The 19688-nt window shown below is 37.0% G+C and overlaps 1 protein-coding gene and 1 long non-coding RNA gene across 7 annotated transcripts in view; one reads left to right on the forward strand and one right to left on the reverse strand.

The window, feature by feature from the left end:
• LOC114274098 (disease resistance protein At4g27190-like) overlaps nucleotides 1–2190 on the reverse strand; it is an 82580-nt gene extending 80390 nt beyond the window's left edge. Inside the window, exon 1 of the transcript XR_014339789.1 lies at nucleotides 1962–2190. The gene's annotated coding sequence lies outside the window, so the exon portion shown is untranslated. The remainder of the gene's footprint in view (nucleotides 1–1961) is intronic.
• LOC145798625 (uncharacterized) overlaps nucleotides 1–19688 on the forward strand; it is a 217928-nt gene that overhangs the window by 149427 nt on the left and 48813 nt on the right. The window lies entirely within an intron of this gene.

A 19688-nucleotide genomic window follows, 5' to 3' on the forward strand; every position in this document is an offset into this window, starting at 1 on the left:
TCAGATAAGCATAAAAGCTATATCCACATTCTCAACAGATATGTATATCAACAATATCCACAGATAAGCATACAAGCTGTATCCACACTCTACAACAGATATGTATATCAACAATATCCACAGATAAGCATACAAGCTGTATCCACACTCTACAACAGATATGTATATCAACAATATCCACAGATAAGCATACAAGCTGTATCCACACTTCACTTCACAAAGATAAGCATATGAGCTCTATCTTCACTTCTCTAGACAAGCATATGAGCTCTGTCTACGGAGTACATCCCCTATCTCCTCCAAATACCTATCCGGTTTAGAGGTCCATCCCCTATCTTCCCCTAAACCGCGGAGTACATCCCCTATCTCCTCCTCTACACATAACGCATATAAACACATTGGTTCTATATACAATCACACAATACAAACAATTAATGTATTCTAGCAACTGTCAAGTTCCATAACACATTCCATTGATTAGTCTCAGTTTGCCTAATCATCATACATTGTCTACAACAATCACGACTATCCTCCACCGATAGCCCAAAGCAGTTATTTCTAAAACAGAAAATAAATGCACAAATGGATATTCAATCAACATTTCATTTCCTCATTTCTCACCAATTAATTATCCCAATTAATTAAACAATGTAATTAGGCCATTTTCCATAATTACTATTTCAACCCTTAGGTCCCATTTTCATCAATGATTCACCAATCATTCCATTTTTCCATGCCAAACATGCATCTAGGTTTATTATGAATAAAACCCCAACCTTTGTAAAATTACACAAAAGCCCCAAACTTTCACAAGATTACCCAACCAAGCCCAACATCTCAAAATACCAAAATTTAAAGACAAAACCCATAGAGAGGAGTAGGTTATCCCTACCTCAAATTCGGAGTCCTAAAGGAGATGAAGACCAAAACCAAAATGCTCCAAACCTCAAAATTTTCAGATCAAAAGGAAGCTCTCGACGATCAACACAACTTTTGTGAAGACAAAAGGTGAGTAAACGATCCTTACTAGATCAAAACTAAGAGAGAAGGTAGAGTCTAGAGTGAGAAGCTCAACAATGGTGATTTTGGAAAAGTAAGAGAGAGAAGAGAAAGTGAAAAAGTGATTTGAAAAGTCACAATTTCGGGACTTAAACCCAGTCTTCCGCTCGAGCGTAAAACACCCCGCTCGAGCGTCCACTCACAGACTTCCGCTCGAGCGGCCAACCTCCCGCTCGAGCGCAGAATGCACTCGCCCAGCACTTTTGCAGAACCAGGCCTCCGCTCGAGCTCCCAATCCCTACGCTCGAGCTCACAACACTGCACAACAAGATACTGGATGGATGTAATCTACGCTCGAGCGCCAACACCTATGCTCGAGCGTACAGGCCAAAAATCTGGGCAACTAGTTTTGATTTCTAAACTCAACCAACCTGTAACAAACCCGCTCAACACATCCTATAACTCAAATACAAAGTAAGAAAGGATGCAAACAAGATAATAACAACTACCAACATCCACGGACACATGTCCGGATCACTATACAACAAGGGTAAACTCGGGATCGCTATAGATGTTCCCATTTTTTGTAGATTTTTGAACACCATCTTATCAACTATAGCTTCTTGTTCTTCTTTCCCTAGGTTTTTCTTTACAATAATGTCCTCCAACTTCTCACAGTCATATCGAACCAAAATTTCTACTGAGACGTTAGCCTCCTCAGGAAACAAAACACAAAGCAACAAGCAGGGCTTGGATTCCTTATCCGACAGGTAATCATAGCTCAACATAAGACTTCCATACACTTATTGATTCACAAACTGAATTTCTATGGAATTCTTGAAAATTTTATACCTTCAGTTCACTTCAAATGAAATGTGGTGCCAAGTCGTACGAATAAAATCAGTGGCATATCTAAAGTGTAGAATTTCCCAATTACATAATAATGTATTAAATAGAATTACCTCTGCTTTGAAATGGATTTGCACAAACTGATTCAAGTCCATTCCCTGAAGCGGTATTTTCTCGAAGTTATCAAATACAACTTCCTTCAGTGTTGGTGTGTTTTGGATCCCGCTGGAAGTAGTGGCAACGGCAGCGAGAATTTTCATTTTGGGCCACTCTCTCACTCTTAGTTGTTCCAAGGATGACCATTCAAAAGGAAAGTCGTCCCCTGTGCAAAAACCACTTAGGCTTTGATGTCATGTTTGATTCCACAAGACTAATAGTGAGGTATTAATAATCCTATCAAATTAGTGTGGTATTCACAATCCCACCCCTACCCCATTATTAATAATCCTATAAATTTGTTGGATTAATTATCCATTGGATTAATAATCCTAAAACAAAATGTCAAAACAAACATGGGATAATTGGGCCCACGGATTAATAATCCCAATCCCATGTTCTAATCCTTCCAATCAAACATGCCATGAAGGTATTCAAGCATGATTACTTGGAGACTTTTGAACACCATTTTTACACTTGAATGCTCAAGAAATATGAGAAGCAAAAAGGTCCCATATCGGTAGAAAAGCAGAAGAAAAGTTTGAGGTCTTGTTTGACATGTTATAGTTTTAGGAGTGTTTTTTTTTTAATATTCCAAAAAAAGAAACTATTTAGAGAATTGACTTGCTTTTTAAATTATTTGAAAAATTAATCTACTTTTGGAATTATATTTTTCAAATGCAATTTTAAAATTGAAATTGTATTTTCAACATGCAATTTTACCTTGAAATCGCATGTTGAAAATACAATTTCACCATGTCATCATTTTTAACTTGCAATTTTAAGGTGAAATTGCATGTTCAAGATGCAATTTCAATTTTAAAATCGCATTTTGAAAATGGGATTTCAAAAAGTAGGTTACTTTCCTAAATAGTTTGAAAAGCGTGTCAATTCTCTAATTAGTTTTTTTTTTTTGAATATTATAAAAAAAAAACTCATAGTTTTAGTATAAAAGTCAAAAAATTACTTAAAAAATCAAAAATTCTAAAATTTATATTAAAAAGTTTAAGATTTTCTTTTCTCTAAACTTTTTGCACATCTTTTCGTAAAAAACTAAAATGTCATTCCAAATATACTAATTTTTTTTACTTCATATTTTAGCCAAAAAATTAAAAAGTTATTAAAATAATCTGTTCCAAACGAGGCCTTTATATATGTTAGATGGATCCACCCCTGTATGTTTAAGCCTTTGTGCGGATTCATGTTTGAAATAACGCATATTGATTCTATGTATGGACACTTTGGATTCCCTGACATAAATCAAGGTATTAACTCTTTGGATTCCTTAAAAATAACTTGCCTCAAATGAATTACAATCTCCTCTTAACAAATTCAAACAACAATTCATTGTTGTGCTCTAAATTGTTATTAGTCAATCACATTTCAATAAAGAGTAAATTGTAATATATTAATACCATAGATACAAACAAGTATGAAAACAAACATACAATATTGTTAATTGACATAAATAATTTTGGATACAAGCTCCCTTACAATGCAAAGAGAGTAAAATTACACACACTGGGTACTTTTTTTTCCCCTTTATTCACTCTTCACATCTTTAGCACATATTAGGTAAACATACCTTTATTTAGAGTAGTCGTTTTGATATTGCAAAGCAAGACCATTATTTAAAAACACAAATCATAGGAAACATATGCCCTTACACAATGAAATCTGAAGTAAGGTAGGCATCACATAACCATAGGGAGTAGCTCTTTATGGTTGACAACTACAAAAAGAAAAAGAAAACTCAATAAGAAACTAGCAGCATATTTCTATTAAGGATAGATATCTATATTTTGCTATATATAATGTTCGTTTTTTGTTTTTTTATTTTCAAAAAAAAAATTCAAAAACACCATTATTTTCATTTTTGCACAAAAAATAGTTTTGACATTGCGGAAATAACTTTTTGGTGTTTCTTAAAAAATGAGACAGATTTTAGAAAAAAATTCTTAAATTAGTTTTTGAGAAAAAAAATCACCAAACAAGTCTATATGTTCTATAATAGCAGATTCCTTTCAGATAAGAATTGTATGATTTTTGGGTATAGGTTGAGGTAAATCATGAATTGTCCACTTACTTATGAGAGTTATTCTTAATAAATTCATAATCTAGTTCATAATCTAATCAAGCTTCATCCTGTCTTGCCTGAAAGAAGAAGAAAAAAAAAATAGGAAAGATTATGATAGGAAACATTGATAATGACAAAAAAAAAATGAAAAACATGTTAAAATCATGATAATATTGTCTATGTGGATGGATATCAAGATATTTAAACAACTTATGCATGATTTCATAGGTTGACAAATCTATCAAGTGTTGTTGAATGGGTCTCAAAGAAAATATGTAGATTTGAAGGCCAATTAATTTTATTTATTCCTTATGTAGTAAAATTTATAATGAAACTCACAGCATTTTTAGATTATCTATCGATTGAATAAAGATCTTACATAGTGTACAAGGACCACACACCCTTTGAGAAAGGTAGCAAGTAAGCATTCTCTCCCTCTTCCACTTTTTCACAAGTATCATCACTCCAAGTCATGGCCTCTATCACTTTTTGATTAATTGAATATAATTTTTGTTTTTTTTTTTTGTTTAATGAAATATTTAATATAAATATACAGAGTGTAGCACAATTGACTTAATGACAACTCAATCATAATTAAGCCATTAAGGTAATGCCCTAAGGTCTCGCTTTTGGAATTCAGCAAATTGGAACAAAATAATAATAATAATAAAAAAATAAAAAGACCTCACTAATCAAAATCTAATATAAAATTTATTAAAAGGCCTAAAAAAACATTCATTATCGAAAGGTCTTTATACTAAAATTTGATAAAAATCTTCCAAATAAAAATCGAACTATTTAAATGACCAAAATAATCTAAATTGAAGTATCAAATAAAAAGTAAACAAACTGTAACAAAAAAACCACTTAAACATCAATTTTCTGTCATTTCTAATTGTAAAATTACTAATTTAGTTCACATAATCTAACTTATAATTAAGCTAAATCATTTTCAATGGGTAAAATTGCTAATAAGATTTAATCAACTTTAATTTGAATAAAGTAATAGCAAGTAGTGTTTCAATTCTGGCGAACTCATACCCAGGACACATTCTTGGTCCTCCTCTGAATGCCACAAAGCAGTACGGAGGGACTTGTGCTTGCTGCTCAAACCATGTTCAATCGATCTTTGATGGGTTTGGTGTAATAACCCTTACCAATGTTTACCGATTAACCACTGATTACTGCTAAACTGAGACTGATTATGATAAGTAATTGAATCGACTGAAATACTGAACTGATCGATTGAATGTGCTAGTTTAAATGCATATCTATCTGTTGATTGTTAAATTATCTGTTTATGTTTTATGCTTTAAACTGCAAAGTGAAGGCCTTATCGGCGGCCGAATATGAAATTGATTAATGATTTATGATCATTAGAATTTATGTGATTTTATGGCATATCTAATTAAAATGTGATTTGGTATGTTTAAATTAGATTAATTATTGATAAATTGCAAACTTGGACTTAATCACAACTTTGCCATGCCTAGTGACCCACTAACTAAACACTTTGAGCCTCATACACACTTGACCAAAACATTTTCTTCAGCCATTTCCTTGTTCTAGCCGACTAGAGTGAGGGAGTGAGAGGAATTGAGTTGAACTTGGAGAATTGGCTAGAGAACTTGAAGAATTGAAGTATAGATTGCAAATTGAGCTCCCTTATCTTGCATTGGAGACCTAAGGTAGTATAACCACCCTCTTGTTTATGAATTGAGCTTGTTCTTGCATGATTCATGTCAAAATTAGGGGATTGAGTCTAGAATTGGCTTAATGTGTTGAATTGTAGCATAGATCATGCATGCATGCTTTCATTGTTGAAATTTGAGTCGATTTCATGGAAAATTGTTACTTGCATGTCCAAGTTCTAGCTAAGGTTCATGAATTCATCTTGTTTTTGGAACAATTGGCTCATTAGAGCAATTATTTGAAGCTTGAAAGTTGTTTAAAGTCTTGCATGTTCAATTGAAGTTATGTTCTTGAAATTTGGTTTGAAATTGAGTTGAATTGATCTTCCTTTGGGGCTTTGGTTTTACAATTGACCTTTGAAACATGTTGTTCTATGAGTTTACAAATGTTTTCCAGCAAATTAGCCCAAGAGGATCAAAATTCATGTTTTAAAACTTGATTTTGAGCTTGAGGTTCAAATCTGGGAATTCCAAATCTTGAACTCACGCTCGAGCGAGGTGACTGGCGCTCGAGCGTGAAATTCATGCTCCCAGTACTTTGCACTGTTTTGAGGTCCGCTCGAGCGGGGTAATTTACGCTCGAGCGAGACCTTGTGTCTTACGCTCGAGCGGGTGTCGAGCGCCCAATCGAGCGTGAATTTCACCTATCCAGCACTTTTGACTGTTTTGCAGTACGCTCGAGCGGGTAAGTCTGCGCTTGAGCAGAAACCTTTGTCTGCATATCCGCTCGAGCGGAGTAATCGACGTTCGAGCGGGACCCCTGTTTTCTGAAAATCCTAAAAATGCTTTTAAAGTACATCTTTTCATCCTCATCCCATCCTAGGCATTCTTAGGCCTAGTTTAACGCATCTTAATGAGGATATTGATGTAGAACCACACCGAGTCAAGATAGGGATTAAGTTATATTTTTCCAACTGTATAGCTTAGTGTGTGTTCACTCTGTAACTGTGTAGGGTTGGCATCCGGAGACGCGCTCTAGCTTATATGTAGCCCAGAACTCTATGAGTAACAACTGTGTAAAGATATGTTCAAATATGATTATCTTCTGAACAATTGAACTGTACTATTTTCTGAAATGACACTGTTACTGAATGAATGATGTCCTAATTGTGAACTGTATTGTGGCATCCTTAGCAACCTACTGTTACTGTGTTGTACTGCTACTGTTACAGAGATCTCTGTCGGTTCCCATGTTGGAACCACTACTATTTACTGATATGATGGCCATCAACTGACTGTTCGGTCTGATAAGACCTACTATACTGTTTTGCTACTGGATGCACCACATATGACTATAATGACTAAATAACTGATATACTGATTGAAATAATTATTTTCAATACTGTAAGGACATTCATTCTTAACCTCTTTACGCATTATGTTATTCACTGGGCTTTAGCTCACTGTTTCTATATATATATATATATATATATATATATATATATATATATGTAGGTGTTCAGGCACCAGACCGGAGCTAGAAGCGTGGGTTAGACTCCCCTTTTTGTCAAGCCAATCACTATGCCTCACTGCGAGGTTCCGAGCCTGCCAAGCTATGGCTTAGGGGTGTTTTAATTTCCCTGTCTGTCTCTGTATCAGTTTTGTAATGTTGTATAGACTGATAGCACTGTACTGTACTGTTTCAATAGGGATTAAGTTTTTGTCCTGAATGATTGTAAATGTCGTACATACTGTTTTGCACTGATGGTATATATGTATGAAAAGTTTTTTTGCATACAAACTGTCACAGCTCATTGGACATTGTTCATTTACTGTTTTGGCTTCCGCCATGCCCCTGTACTCTGTATTATTGTTTGACCGTTAAGCAGGCCTTCGGTAATCACGGATTACTGGCCGGTTACGGTGCTAAACCCATAGAGGCGGGTTTGGCTCGTGACATTTGGGAAAATCGTCTTGTCCATGTGGGTCATGCTTGCTGTCCATATAACCTGTTTATCAGAAATGTGTGTTACATCTAGCTCTTATTTCAGTTACATTACACACATTTGTTCCGGTAATTAATCTACAATTACGGAAGCATTAGCAATATTTACACATACTTGCCACCCTTTTGGTATTAGATATCCTCCAAATTTTGTATCTTTGAGGACCCTCCTAAAGGAACAAAACCCCGGAAGGGTTATCCTTACGCTGTGTTTGGTTGGGGAATTTGGAAAAAGAAATGAAAAATGTGTGTGAAATTAGGTGAAATGTAGGTATATTTTATTCACATTTCACCTTCTTTTCCATTTTCCTTTCTAAATCCTTTCTCAAATCCCCCACCAAACACAGTGTTAGAGTCTCCATTGCTACTCTCCATGTGTACTTCATCTTGGTAAGACCATCCCATGTGAGAAGCTCCCCCAGGGTCTTGGTTTTAGCAATCTCCTCTTGTTCTACAATCTCAAAGCACATAATTTTTCAGTATGTTCTATTTTCTAGTATTGTTTTATCTTTTCAATTCTTAAATCTTTCTCATGAATCATAATGAGGGAGCTAGTTAGGGGCATATGTACCTTCAACAATAGCAACATAAATGGATAGTTCGTTGGCTAAAAATCTAATCAAGAAGGTAAGGAGGATGAAGGATGTGTCGTATCATTCAATCATTATAATGACTGCGTTGTCACACCCCAAGTGCTGTGACAACACCGCACACTTATCCAAGTGAGCATGCAAGGCTAAGAGTCCAATCAAACAAACCAACAATATAAAATACTCAATTTAAATCTTTAATTATCATAATGCCAAAATCCATAAAAATAAATAATTCTTATTATATGAAATTGTCCACCAAGTCTACTAATATAATCCACTAACAAAATAGTAACTTAAAATCATAGTTCTACTCTCGGCACTCCCACAAGTACAAAACCCGCGCAGCTCTATTCCTCAGAATCTGAAAAATATAAAATAAGGGCAAGCTAGACAGCCCAACAAATAACCAACCATCACTGCTAGTTGGATCGAGTGTACAAAAAAATAGTTGATAACCAATAAATATATTTTTGCTACAATTCAATAAATGAACAATTATTTTGTGAGATGGTTCCATAGCTAAAAATAAACAGTATAGCAATACATTTTAATAGAAAAGACAATTAGGGAATTCGATGAAATTTTGTTGTTCAAATTGATGGTTAGATATTCAAATGGTTCAATGATTTGATTCACAAAACTTAAATCTTGATGACTACGATCACTTAGCCCGTGACAAGGCCCAAAACCACACCTAGGCCGATGGTGAAGCCCCAAAAGAAACTAGTTTATGTGCCAATAAATAACCCTCATTGGCTAGTGTCCAAATCATAGTCAGACTAGCATGATATTCAAAATTCAAACAATACACAACTTTTAAATAAAATATTCGATATTTTCAGAATAAACATTTGGTACAATTTTCAGAATAGTTTTACAAAATATTCAAATAATTTTCATAATAATATCCAATGTTGTTTTGTACTTGACCCATATTTTATTTTAGGAAAATAAAAAGGCCATAAATAAATATTTATAATTTCAAACGATTTAATAGGAATAAAAATGAACCAACGGTGATAAAGGGCTACTTACCTCAAAAGCTAAAATAATATTTCCCAAGCTAATCTCAAATACCCCACTCCACCACTTCAATCACACGAACCTAATAAATATAACCTCAAATAAATTAATATTTTTTTGTCTTTCACACATCCACAAGAACCCACTATATATATGAAATGCTTTAATATACAAGCAATATCAAATCAATTCCCCCAATTTAATAGTCAAACACACCTTATCTAATATACCAATATCTATTGTCAAAACTACACCTACACAATAGTTTGCACTGTTTTCAACAACCCACACAATTACACCATACACGTTGTACCATACATCCATAATCTCAACACTTAGGCATCCACACAGATTTCCTTTCCCATGACTTTTGACTGCCTATTGATCCATTTACATATAATAAACAATGGTGCAGAAAGTACCTCAATCAATGGACATATCAAAAATGTTTTGCAGCCTCAATTTCTTACCTCCGTTTCTTCCAGGAATGCTCTGCGCAATTTTGGTAAAAAATAATATAAAACCCCTTTTTTTCTCTCTCTCTTTTTTTAAAAGGGTTGTTAACTTAATTTCTTAAAATTACTAAATTAGCCATACAAATTAATTTAATTACTAATCTATCCAATAAAATAATTCTACACATAACTTGGGTTTTACACGTGTCGTCCTCAATCTCCTCATCAAACAGTAGAGCTGATTTGTCTTCATTGCGGATACAAAGTAAACAAGCGATAAGATCTTGACGAAGGGAAGCACCATTCCTTTCCAAGGCTACCCTCTTCTCACTTATAAGGTCCATGAGTATGGTTTTCATTTTTGCCCTTGCTCGGAGGCTATCGTCGATGCAAAGCCCCAAAAATATAGAGATCCGAACTATACATTTCACATCTCAAGTATATACAATATTCATTTGACAAGCGAAAGCTTAATTAAATCCAAAAATATTTTATATTCATAACAACAATGTTCATATTACAAAATCGTATCACATGTATTAATACATTCACTGATTCTAAAACCTGAATCTATAGCATGTGATCGATAAGCATTAATATCTAAACTATTACAAATTCATGCCTTATTGGCTACAAGTTTCCAAGATTATACTTGGTTACAACAAAAGTAGGTCTTGAGCCCAATGCATAAAAGCCCTAGGCTTACACAAAAATAAAACACAAAATGTGCGTTCAGCTCCAATGTCCTCCCAAGCTATCCTCTTGGCGGAGACATACCATCAACACCTGAAATATTTTTCCACATAGGGTGAGCTAAAGCCTTGTAGAGACAAGTTTAATGACCTGTATGATGTTTAACACAACCATATGGTGAATGCATATGAAATGCCATTACAAAACATGCGTTTTTCCCTTTTTGAAACAATGTTGTGCCAGAGTTCAAATCACATTTAATATATTTGTTTCAAGACAAAAAATAGAGCAGTAAATATACACACTGGTAATCTCTAGGTACATATCTGTAAGTAGGCTATAAAAGCACTATCAAAACCACTTTATCGGCAACTAACCGAAAGGAAGGCATCCTAACCGTGCGGATTTTTAGACTTCCACTAAGGATACAAAGGCCAACTTAATTAACCACAACCACACCCCCTTACCAAATTCGCCACGGTATTCACTCATTATTATCAAAAATAACACTTTTCAGTTCATAAGTATGAAACAATTGATTAAATGGAATGCATGAGTGAATGGGTTTTAGTTAACCTAACTCTCATGCAATTTCTACAATGAACTATGCTATCTTCTATCGATAGCCAAAACAATTATCTCTATTCAATATATAAATCAAGAGCATAATTAATAATTTCAACAACATCAACATAATGATATATTCTCATCATTCCCATAAGAATCCAAGTTCTCAATGTCCCATCTATTTTCAAATTAGCCCATGTTCATGAATTTATCATGAAATTCCCAATTTCTCAATACACAAATAGTTTCTCAACGTAGAATAATTCAAGGGTTTTGATAAAAATTAGACATTCCGCATTTTAAAAGCAATTTTCTTCAAGTTCCAATACCACTCGCCACCATAAATAGTCCAAAAATATTTCAAAGGAAATCATCTCAAAAACCCCTCTTTTATGAATCAAGTTATGCTTTAATCAAATACAAAGTTTTCCAAAGTATTAATTTACCCAACTAACACATAACGAGGCTAAACAATATGCAAATCATTAAAGAAATCCATATCTCAATGTAAGAAGAAGAGATGAACAACACTTAAAAACCAATGAAGACAGAAACTCGAACTTTTCTGATTAAAACGACCCCCTCTTTAAGCTCAACCTTTAATCCCAAAGCACGAAGATCATGAAATTCACAAGCCAAGGTAGATCGGAGGATTTTTGCAAGGTTTCTAGAGAGAGGTGAGAGCAAAAGGGAAAAAGATCTTTTGTAAAGAGAGAGATATCAAAAAGGGAGCAAAAAGTGACTTTCCTCACAGTTTTATTCAAATAGACTGCTTGAGCAGTTAAATCTGAGCTCGAGCATCAGACACAACATATCGCTTGAGCTGTCAAAACTAGGCTCAAGTGAAGAAACCAAACTTCTAGAAGTTCAACCTTGTAGAACAAATTGCTTGAGCTACGAAACCTATGCACGAACGAAGAAAGCAAACTCTCAAAAGTTCAGACTGTAAAAACCCAAAACTGGAAGAAAAGAAAGACCGCTCAAGCGACCAAAACACCGCTCGAGCGAACTCAAGTTCACATAGCCAAAGTAATCCCAGAAATATCAACCTCAACCTGTTTTAAACATACCTCAAAAACCTAATTCTCAACTCAAAGGGCAACATAAGACAAGAATAGATGTCAACAACACCAACAGATGCAAAACCCAAAACCAAGAAGTATAAAGGATCGAGTCTTAACCCGGGCTGTTATAACCTCCCTCCCTTAGGAAATTTCATCCTTGAAATCGAACTACATCGCAGAAAACAGCATCCCACTATAAACCCCATAGCAACAACATCAACCGATGTATGCTCAAAACTATAGAAAACATGGCAACCAACTCAACACAATATCTACATCAATCTCACAAAGTGTTAACTACGCTCATCTATTATAACAAAACATAATTATAATTACAAGGAAATGAAACCTAAACATTAACAAACAAGTCCGGATACTTATCACGGACTTCAGCTTTACGTTCCCAAGTCACTTCCTTAACTTCGTGATGTTTCCACAACACCTTAACCAAAGAGATAGTCTTGCCTCACAAGACTTGCTCTCATGTGTCCAAAACCTGAGCTGGTCTCTCTTCATACGAGACATCTTCATCTACCTCTAAATCAGTCCAATCTAGCATATGCAAAGGATTAGGCTCATATTTCCAAAGCATACAAATATGAAACACATCGCGAACCCCGAAAAGTTAGGGTGGCAACTAAACAGTAAACTACCTTCTTGATCAGCTCTAAAATCTCAAAAGGCCCAATAAACCTTGGAGACAACTTCTTGCTCTTTCTAAACCTCATAAAACCCCATCTTGGTGAAATTTTAAAAAACACATGGTCACCTGTCGCAAAAGACAAGGGTCTCCTTCTCTGGTCGGCATAACTCTTTTGATTACCCTAAACCGAAACCCATATCTTACAGATAAGTGTAACTTTCTCCGTCGTCTCTCGGACCAACTCTGGACCCACATAGGTGCATCACCCATCTCAGCCCAACAAACAGGTGACCTACAAGGTCGGCCATAAAGGCCTCAAAAGGTGTCATCTCTATACTTGCTTGAAAGTTGTTGTTATAGGCAAACTCTATCAAAGATAAGTGTCTCTCCCAAGATCCTTTAAAGTCGAGAACACAAGCCTGAAGCATGTCCTCTAGAATCTGGATAGTATACTCAAACTGCATGTCGGTCTAAGGATAATAGGCAGTGCTAAAGGTCAACTTAATGCCCAAGGCACTTTAAAGGCTCTACCATAGATCCCTATCCTAAACAATAGTTACCGGAACTCCGTGAAGTCGAATTATGTTCCTAACATATAACTCGGCAAGGAAATCCACCGAGTCTCCCGTGCTCATCGGAATAAAGTGAGTGGACTTAGTTAACTAATCCACAACTACCCAAACAACATCATTACCTTGTTAAGTCCTTGGAAAACCCACAACAAAGTCCATAGCGACATGTTCCTACTTCCACTTGGCTATAGGTAAAGGTTGTAACAAATCCAACTGGTCTTTGGTGTTCGGCCTTCACTTGTTGACAAATAAGGCACCTCGAAACAAATAAGGCCACATCTCTCTTCATTTCCTCCACCAAAACTGGTGACAAAGGTCATGATATATCTTCGTGCCTCCTAGATATACCGCAAGACGTGAATGAAGGAACTCTCGAAGTACTTCTTCTCGGCAAGATTCTGGTACAAACAAGTGTTCTAAGTATCTCACACTCGAATTAGAGTAGATGTTCAAACCTTTTTCTACTTTCCCATTGGAGATCTTTCCTCGGATAATTTCCACCTCATAGTCGTGTTGTTGTGCCTCAATAACTCGACTAACCAAAGTAGGTTATGCAACAGCGGTAAACAAGGTAACCAACTCAACAGACTCGCCAAGACACAAGCTAAACTCACCAATAGTACCCAACATCTCCCATTCCAGCACGGCAAGACTCGCTACATTGCTCACAGACTTCCTACTCCATGCATTGTAATGTAGCTCGAAATCATTCCATCTATTTCTTCTGCCTCAAATTCAAGTATTTCTGAGAGAACAGATATTTTGAATTCTTATGATCGGAAAACACTTCAAACCTCTCCCTGTAAAGATAATGCCTCCAAATTTTTAAGGCAAGGATCACCACCTATAGGTCTAGATCGTGAGTAAGGTAATTCTACTAATAGGTTTTCAATTGGCGTGAACCACAAGTCACTACTTTTCCTTCTTGCATCAACACACAACCCAACCCATCTTAAACCCCAAAACTCTAAACCCTAAAACAAATTTTCTCTAATAACTTTCTGATTAGAAACAATTTCACACATCTAATCAAAAACCTGACTGTAGCGCCCTCAAAATAATACATAAATCAATCATTTATAAGATTCCAAAATCATAAAAGAGATATTATATTTCCATTCATCAGAGTATTTTCTACAAAAGGTATTACATGTTGACAACAAAAGTAAATGCCCCTGCGGGCTTACAACTTTCCAAGTCAACACTTGGTTAAAACAAAAGAGGGTTAGAAGCCCTTTTACAATTAAAGCCCTCGGCTTGGAAATAAAACATGTAATACAGAAAAGTAACAACAAAAGGAAGCCTGCAGCCTCTAAACTATCCAAGCAAGATCCTTGGAGGTGGCATATCACCTGAACCTGAAAATGATGTCCCATATAGGGTGAGCCAAAGCCCAGTAGATATACGCTAAACATAATATGAGAAATAACTAAAACATTAGCATTCGATAAATGTTTAACAGTTCGAAACTATCTCAACCCCCTTTCCATAATCGATCAACATAGATTTCCATACATCCATTTACATTTACAATCGTGTTTCAATTCATTCCCATTTCTTTATCTCAATCAAATCAACAACATAGTACATTATTTATCCAAATAATTCAAAATGAGACTACAACTCATATTATCAACACTTCTATCATCAGCAATTTCAAATGAGAGTACAACTCATAAAGACAACACTTCAATTCATCAACATCATTCAAATGTATATAAGGTTTCGGGACTTTCACCCTGGATACTCTCGCCAACTTAATTATCAATTGAGTCCATCCCCTATCTCCTCCCAAACAATGGAGTACATCCCCTATCTCATTCCAAACCATGGAGTACATCCCTTATCTCCTCCCAAACCATGGAGTACATATGCAATGTATTTAAACACTTCATCATATACAATGATCATTTAATGCACATATTCAATGTGTTATTCCAACCGTCATATTCAATGACATATTCCAGTTGATTAGTTTCAGTTTTCCCTAATCAACATGCAGTGTCTACAACAATCAAGACTATCCTCCACCGATAGCCCAAAACAATTATTTCTAAACAGATAATAAATTGATCAAACAGATAAATTATCAACATTTTCATAGGTGAGTGATTAATCAATCCAACTACACCATTGAATCTCATAATTTCCCAATTTCATGATTTTCAACTCTATTTCATATTTCCATATTTCCCCAAATTAATTATTCAAACTTAATTAGGGCATTTTCCCCATTTTTTCGAACATCAACCCTAAGGTTCAATTTCATCAATCCTATAACAACCCCATTTTTCAAGGTCTCCCATACACATGGTGCTCAACAATTAAAAAACCCTCTCATTATATATTTCAAATCAAACCCTAACTTTCCAAAATTTCCATATCTTCACCATTTGATCAAAATGACTAAAATTTATGTCAAAACTCATAAAGACGAGTAGTTTATCCTTACCTCAAAGTTAGGAGCTCAAAGGAGAAAGAGAGGAAATTCGAAGATGCTCCAAACACAAGCTTTTTCAGATCAAAATGTAGCCAACGTGATACTCCACCTTTTTAACAAAGGGACTAGGGTAGAAGACCACTAGAACTAGGTGTATTTGTAGAGAGAGAGTGTGCCGGATCTAGGGTTTTGAGGAAAAAATGGGTGAAAAGTTGAAGAAGAAGCACGCTGCTGCAACTGATATATTCGAGGTTCGCTCGAGCGAAGAAGTGGTCGCTCGAGTGCCCAGACACAAAAGGACCTCGCTCGAGTGGAAGAAGCGTCGCTTGAGCGAACAATGCAAAGCTTCAGGTCTGCAACCCAGAAGCACGCTCGAGCGCAGGAGTCCTCGCTCGAGCGAAGAAACCCAAAACATAGAGCTCGCTCGCTCGAGCGAAGGAAAGCTCGCTCGAGCGAAGGAAAGCTCGCTCGAGCGAAGAAACACAACCTTCAGGTTCAAACTAGACGCAGACGCACGCTCGAGCGCAAGAGTGCTCGCTCGAGCCAATAGACACATCAAAGAAAGCTCGCTCGAGCACAAGAACCTTCGCTTAAGCAAAGAAGCAAAAACCCAAGTCTCGCTCAAGCGTAAAAAGCCTCGCTCAAGCGAAGATGCCAAATTCTGGATAGCAACCATTTGTTCCAACTCACAACCAACTTGTACCAAACTCACCCAACACGTCCCAAAACTCAAATACAAAGGATTTAAAGGACGGAAACAAGATAAGACAACAACATACAACCACTAGACCTTGGTCAGGAACACAATACATGACAGAAAAAACCGGGGTCGCTATAACCTTCCCCCCTTAAAGAATTTCGTCCTCGAAATTACAAATATAAGTTTCAAAATTGTGATCTTTTCAATTTTCAATATGATTCAATACAACAGTCATCAACATGATCCACTACCGATCATCCCATCTCTTCTCAAGAAAACAACTTTACAAATATAGCTCAATGTGCATTATCAACATGCATTCTTTTGAATTTTAACCAATTCCAGTATACATACTTTACAAGTTCATAGCATATGCAATGTTAAAAACATATTTTCATTTCTACAACACATTCAACATATAAAATGTTAAATTAAGCTCATTTCTTTGCAACATATGCAACATTTTCAATACTTCCACAATCATAACCATATTCAATGTTCTTAGAGTTCATTAAAAAACAAAATTTTCAATATGAGCTCAAACATCCACAAATAGGTCCGGATATTTCTCTCGGACCTCCAATTCACGTTCTCAAGTGGCTTTCTCAACCCCGTGATGTTTCCACAATACCTTAACCAAGGGAATTGTCTTGCCTCGCAAGACTTGGTCCCGCCTATCCAAGACCCTCACCGGTCTCTCCTCATACAAAGTATCCTCATCTACCTCTAAGTCGGTCCAATCCAATACATGCGATGGATTCGGCTCGTACTTCCGAAGCATACTAACATGAAACACGTCATGCACTCCGGATAACTGCGGCGGTAAAGCTAGACGGTATGCAACCTCTCCAATCCTCTCAAGGATCTCGAAAGGGCCGATAAACCGAGGGGACAACTTCCTATTCTTCCCAAACCTCGTCAGACCTCGCCTAGGTGATATTTTTAGAAAGACATGATCACCCATCTCGAATGACAAAAGTCTCCTCCTACGGTCGACATAACTCTTTTGGCGACTCTGGGCTGTAACTAACCTCTTATGGATAGGTTCAACTTTCTCCGTCATTTCCCGCACCAACTCCAGTCCCAACAAAGGTGCATCACCCACCTCGGCCCAATATACTGGAGATCTAGACGGTCGGCTATACAAGGCCTCAAACGGTGCCATGCCAATACTCGATTGGAAACTGTTATTATAGGTAAACTCCACTAAGGGCAAGTGCCTCTCCCATGACCCCTTAAAGTCAAGGACACAGCCTCAAAGCATATTCTCAAGGATCTGAATAGTACGCTCGGACTGCCTGTCAGTCTAAAGATGGTAAGCCGTTCTAAAAGTCAACCTAGTGCCAAAGGCACTCTGCAAACTCTGCCACAACCTAGCAGTAAAGCGCGGATCTCTATTTGAGACGATCGACACTAGGACTCTGTGTAACCTCATTATGTCTCGAATATACAAGTCGGCAAGATGATCTACTGAATCTCTTACGCGCATAGGAATAAAGTGCGCCGACTTAGTCAACCGGTCAACCACTACCAAATGGCGTCACTATCCCACTGAGTCCTCGGAAGGCCCACAACAAAATCCATCGTGACATGCTCCCATTTCCACTCGGCAATAGGCAAGGGTTGTAACAAACCTGTTGGCCTCTGATGCTCGGCCTTCACTTACTGACAAGTAAGGCACTTAGACACAAAAACTGCCACATCCTTCTTCATACCCCTCCACCAGAACTGGTGACTCAGATCATGAGACATCTTAGTACCTCTCAGATGCACCGCAAGGCGTGAATGATGAAACTCTCGGAGTACTTCCTCTCGGCAAGACTCCGGTACAAACAAACGGTCTCGGTACCTCACACTCAGGTCAAGATATATAGTCAAACCTTTTTCTACCTTCTTACTAGAAATCTTCTCCCAGAGGAATTCTACCTCAATGTTACTCCTCTGTGCCTCAAACACTCAATTCACAAGTGTAGGCTGTGCAACTACAGAAAACAAGGTCGCAGACTCAACAGGCTCACCCAGGAGTAAGTCGAACTCGCCAAGAGCACCCAATATCTCCCATTCCCGGATAGCAATACTAACTACATCACTAATGGACTTCCTACTAAGGGCATCGGCTACAACATTGGCCTTTCCCGGATGATAGTACAACTCAAAGTCATAATCTTTTATGAACTCCATCCACCTCATCTACCTCAAATTCAAGTCTTTCTGTGTAAATAGATAATTTAGACTCTTATGATCCAAGAACACCTCGAATCTCTCACCAGAAAGGTAGTGCCTCTAAATCTTCAAGGCAAAAATCACAGCTGCTAACTCTAGGTCATGAGTAAGGTAGTTCCTCTTGTGTGTTTTCAACCGACGTGAGCCATAAGCTACTACTTTCCCCTCCTGCATCAATACACAACCAAAACCCTCTCGTGAGGCATCACAATACACTGCATAACCCAAACCCCTCTTTGGAATAATCAAGACTGGAGTGGTGGCAAGTCTAACCTTAAGATCTTGGAACGACTTTTCACAAGTCCCATTCCATACAAATTTGACCCATTTCCGCGTCAATCTAGTCAAAGGCAAAGCTAGCCTGGAGGAGTCCTTTACAAACCTACGGTAATAATCAGCTAATCCCAGAAAACTGCGGATCTCAAAGACACTCTTAGGCTGTGCCTAGTCTTATACTGCCTCTATCTTGGATGAATCTACAGTCACCCCTTCCCCGGATACCACGTAGCTTAAGAATTTAACCTCTCTTAGCCAGAACTCACACTTCCCAAACTTAGTATACAGCTTATGGGCTCTAAGTAACTCAAGCACCACTCTCAAGTGTTCATCGTGTTCCTCCTCATACGGAAAATAAATCAGAATGTCGTCCACAAAGACGACCACAAAGCGATCTAAGAATTCCCGGAAGATCCGGTTTATCAAGTCCATAAACATAGCCGGTGCATTGGTGAGCCCAAAAGGCATCACCAGGAACTCGTAATGGCCATACCGCGTACGGAATGCCGTCTTCGGGATATCCTCCTCCTTGCCCCTCAACTGATGGTAGCCCGATCTCAAGTCTATCTTACTGAAATAACGGGATCCTTTCAACTGGTCAAACAGGTCATCAATATGAGACATAGGGTACTTGTTCTTAACCGTAGCTTGATTCAACTTTCGATAGTTAATGCAAAGTCTCAAAGCCCCATCTTTCTTTTTAGCAAATAGGGCCGATGCTC

The sequence above is a fragment of the Camellia sinensis genome, chromosome 9, assembly GCF_055761805.1.
Source record: "Camellia sinensis isolate YWXY chromosome 9, ASM5576180v1, whole genome shotgun sequence".
Taxonomy (NCBI): Eukaryota; Viridiplantae; Streptophyta; class Magnoliopsida; order Ericales; family Theaceae; genus Camellia; species Camellia sinensis.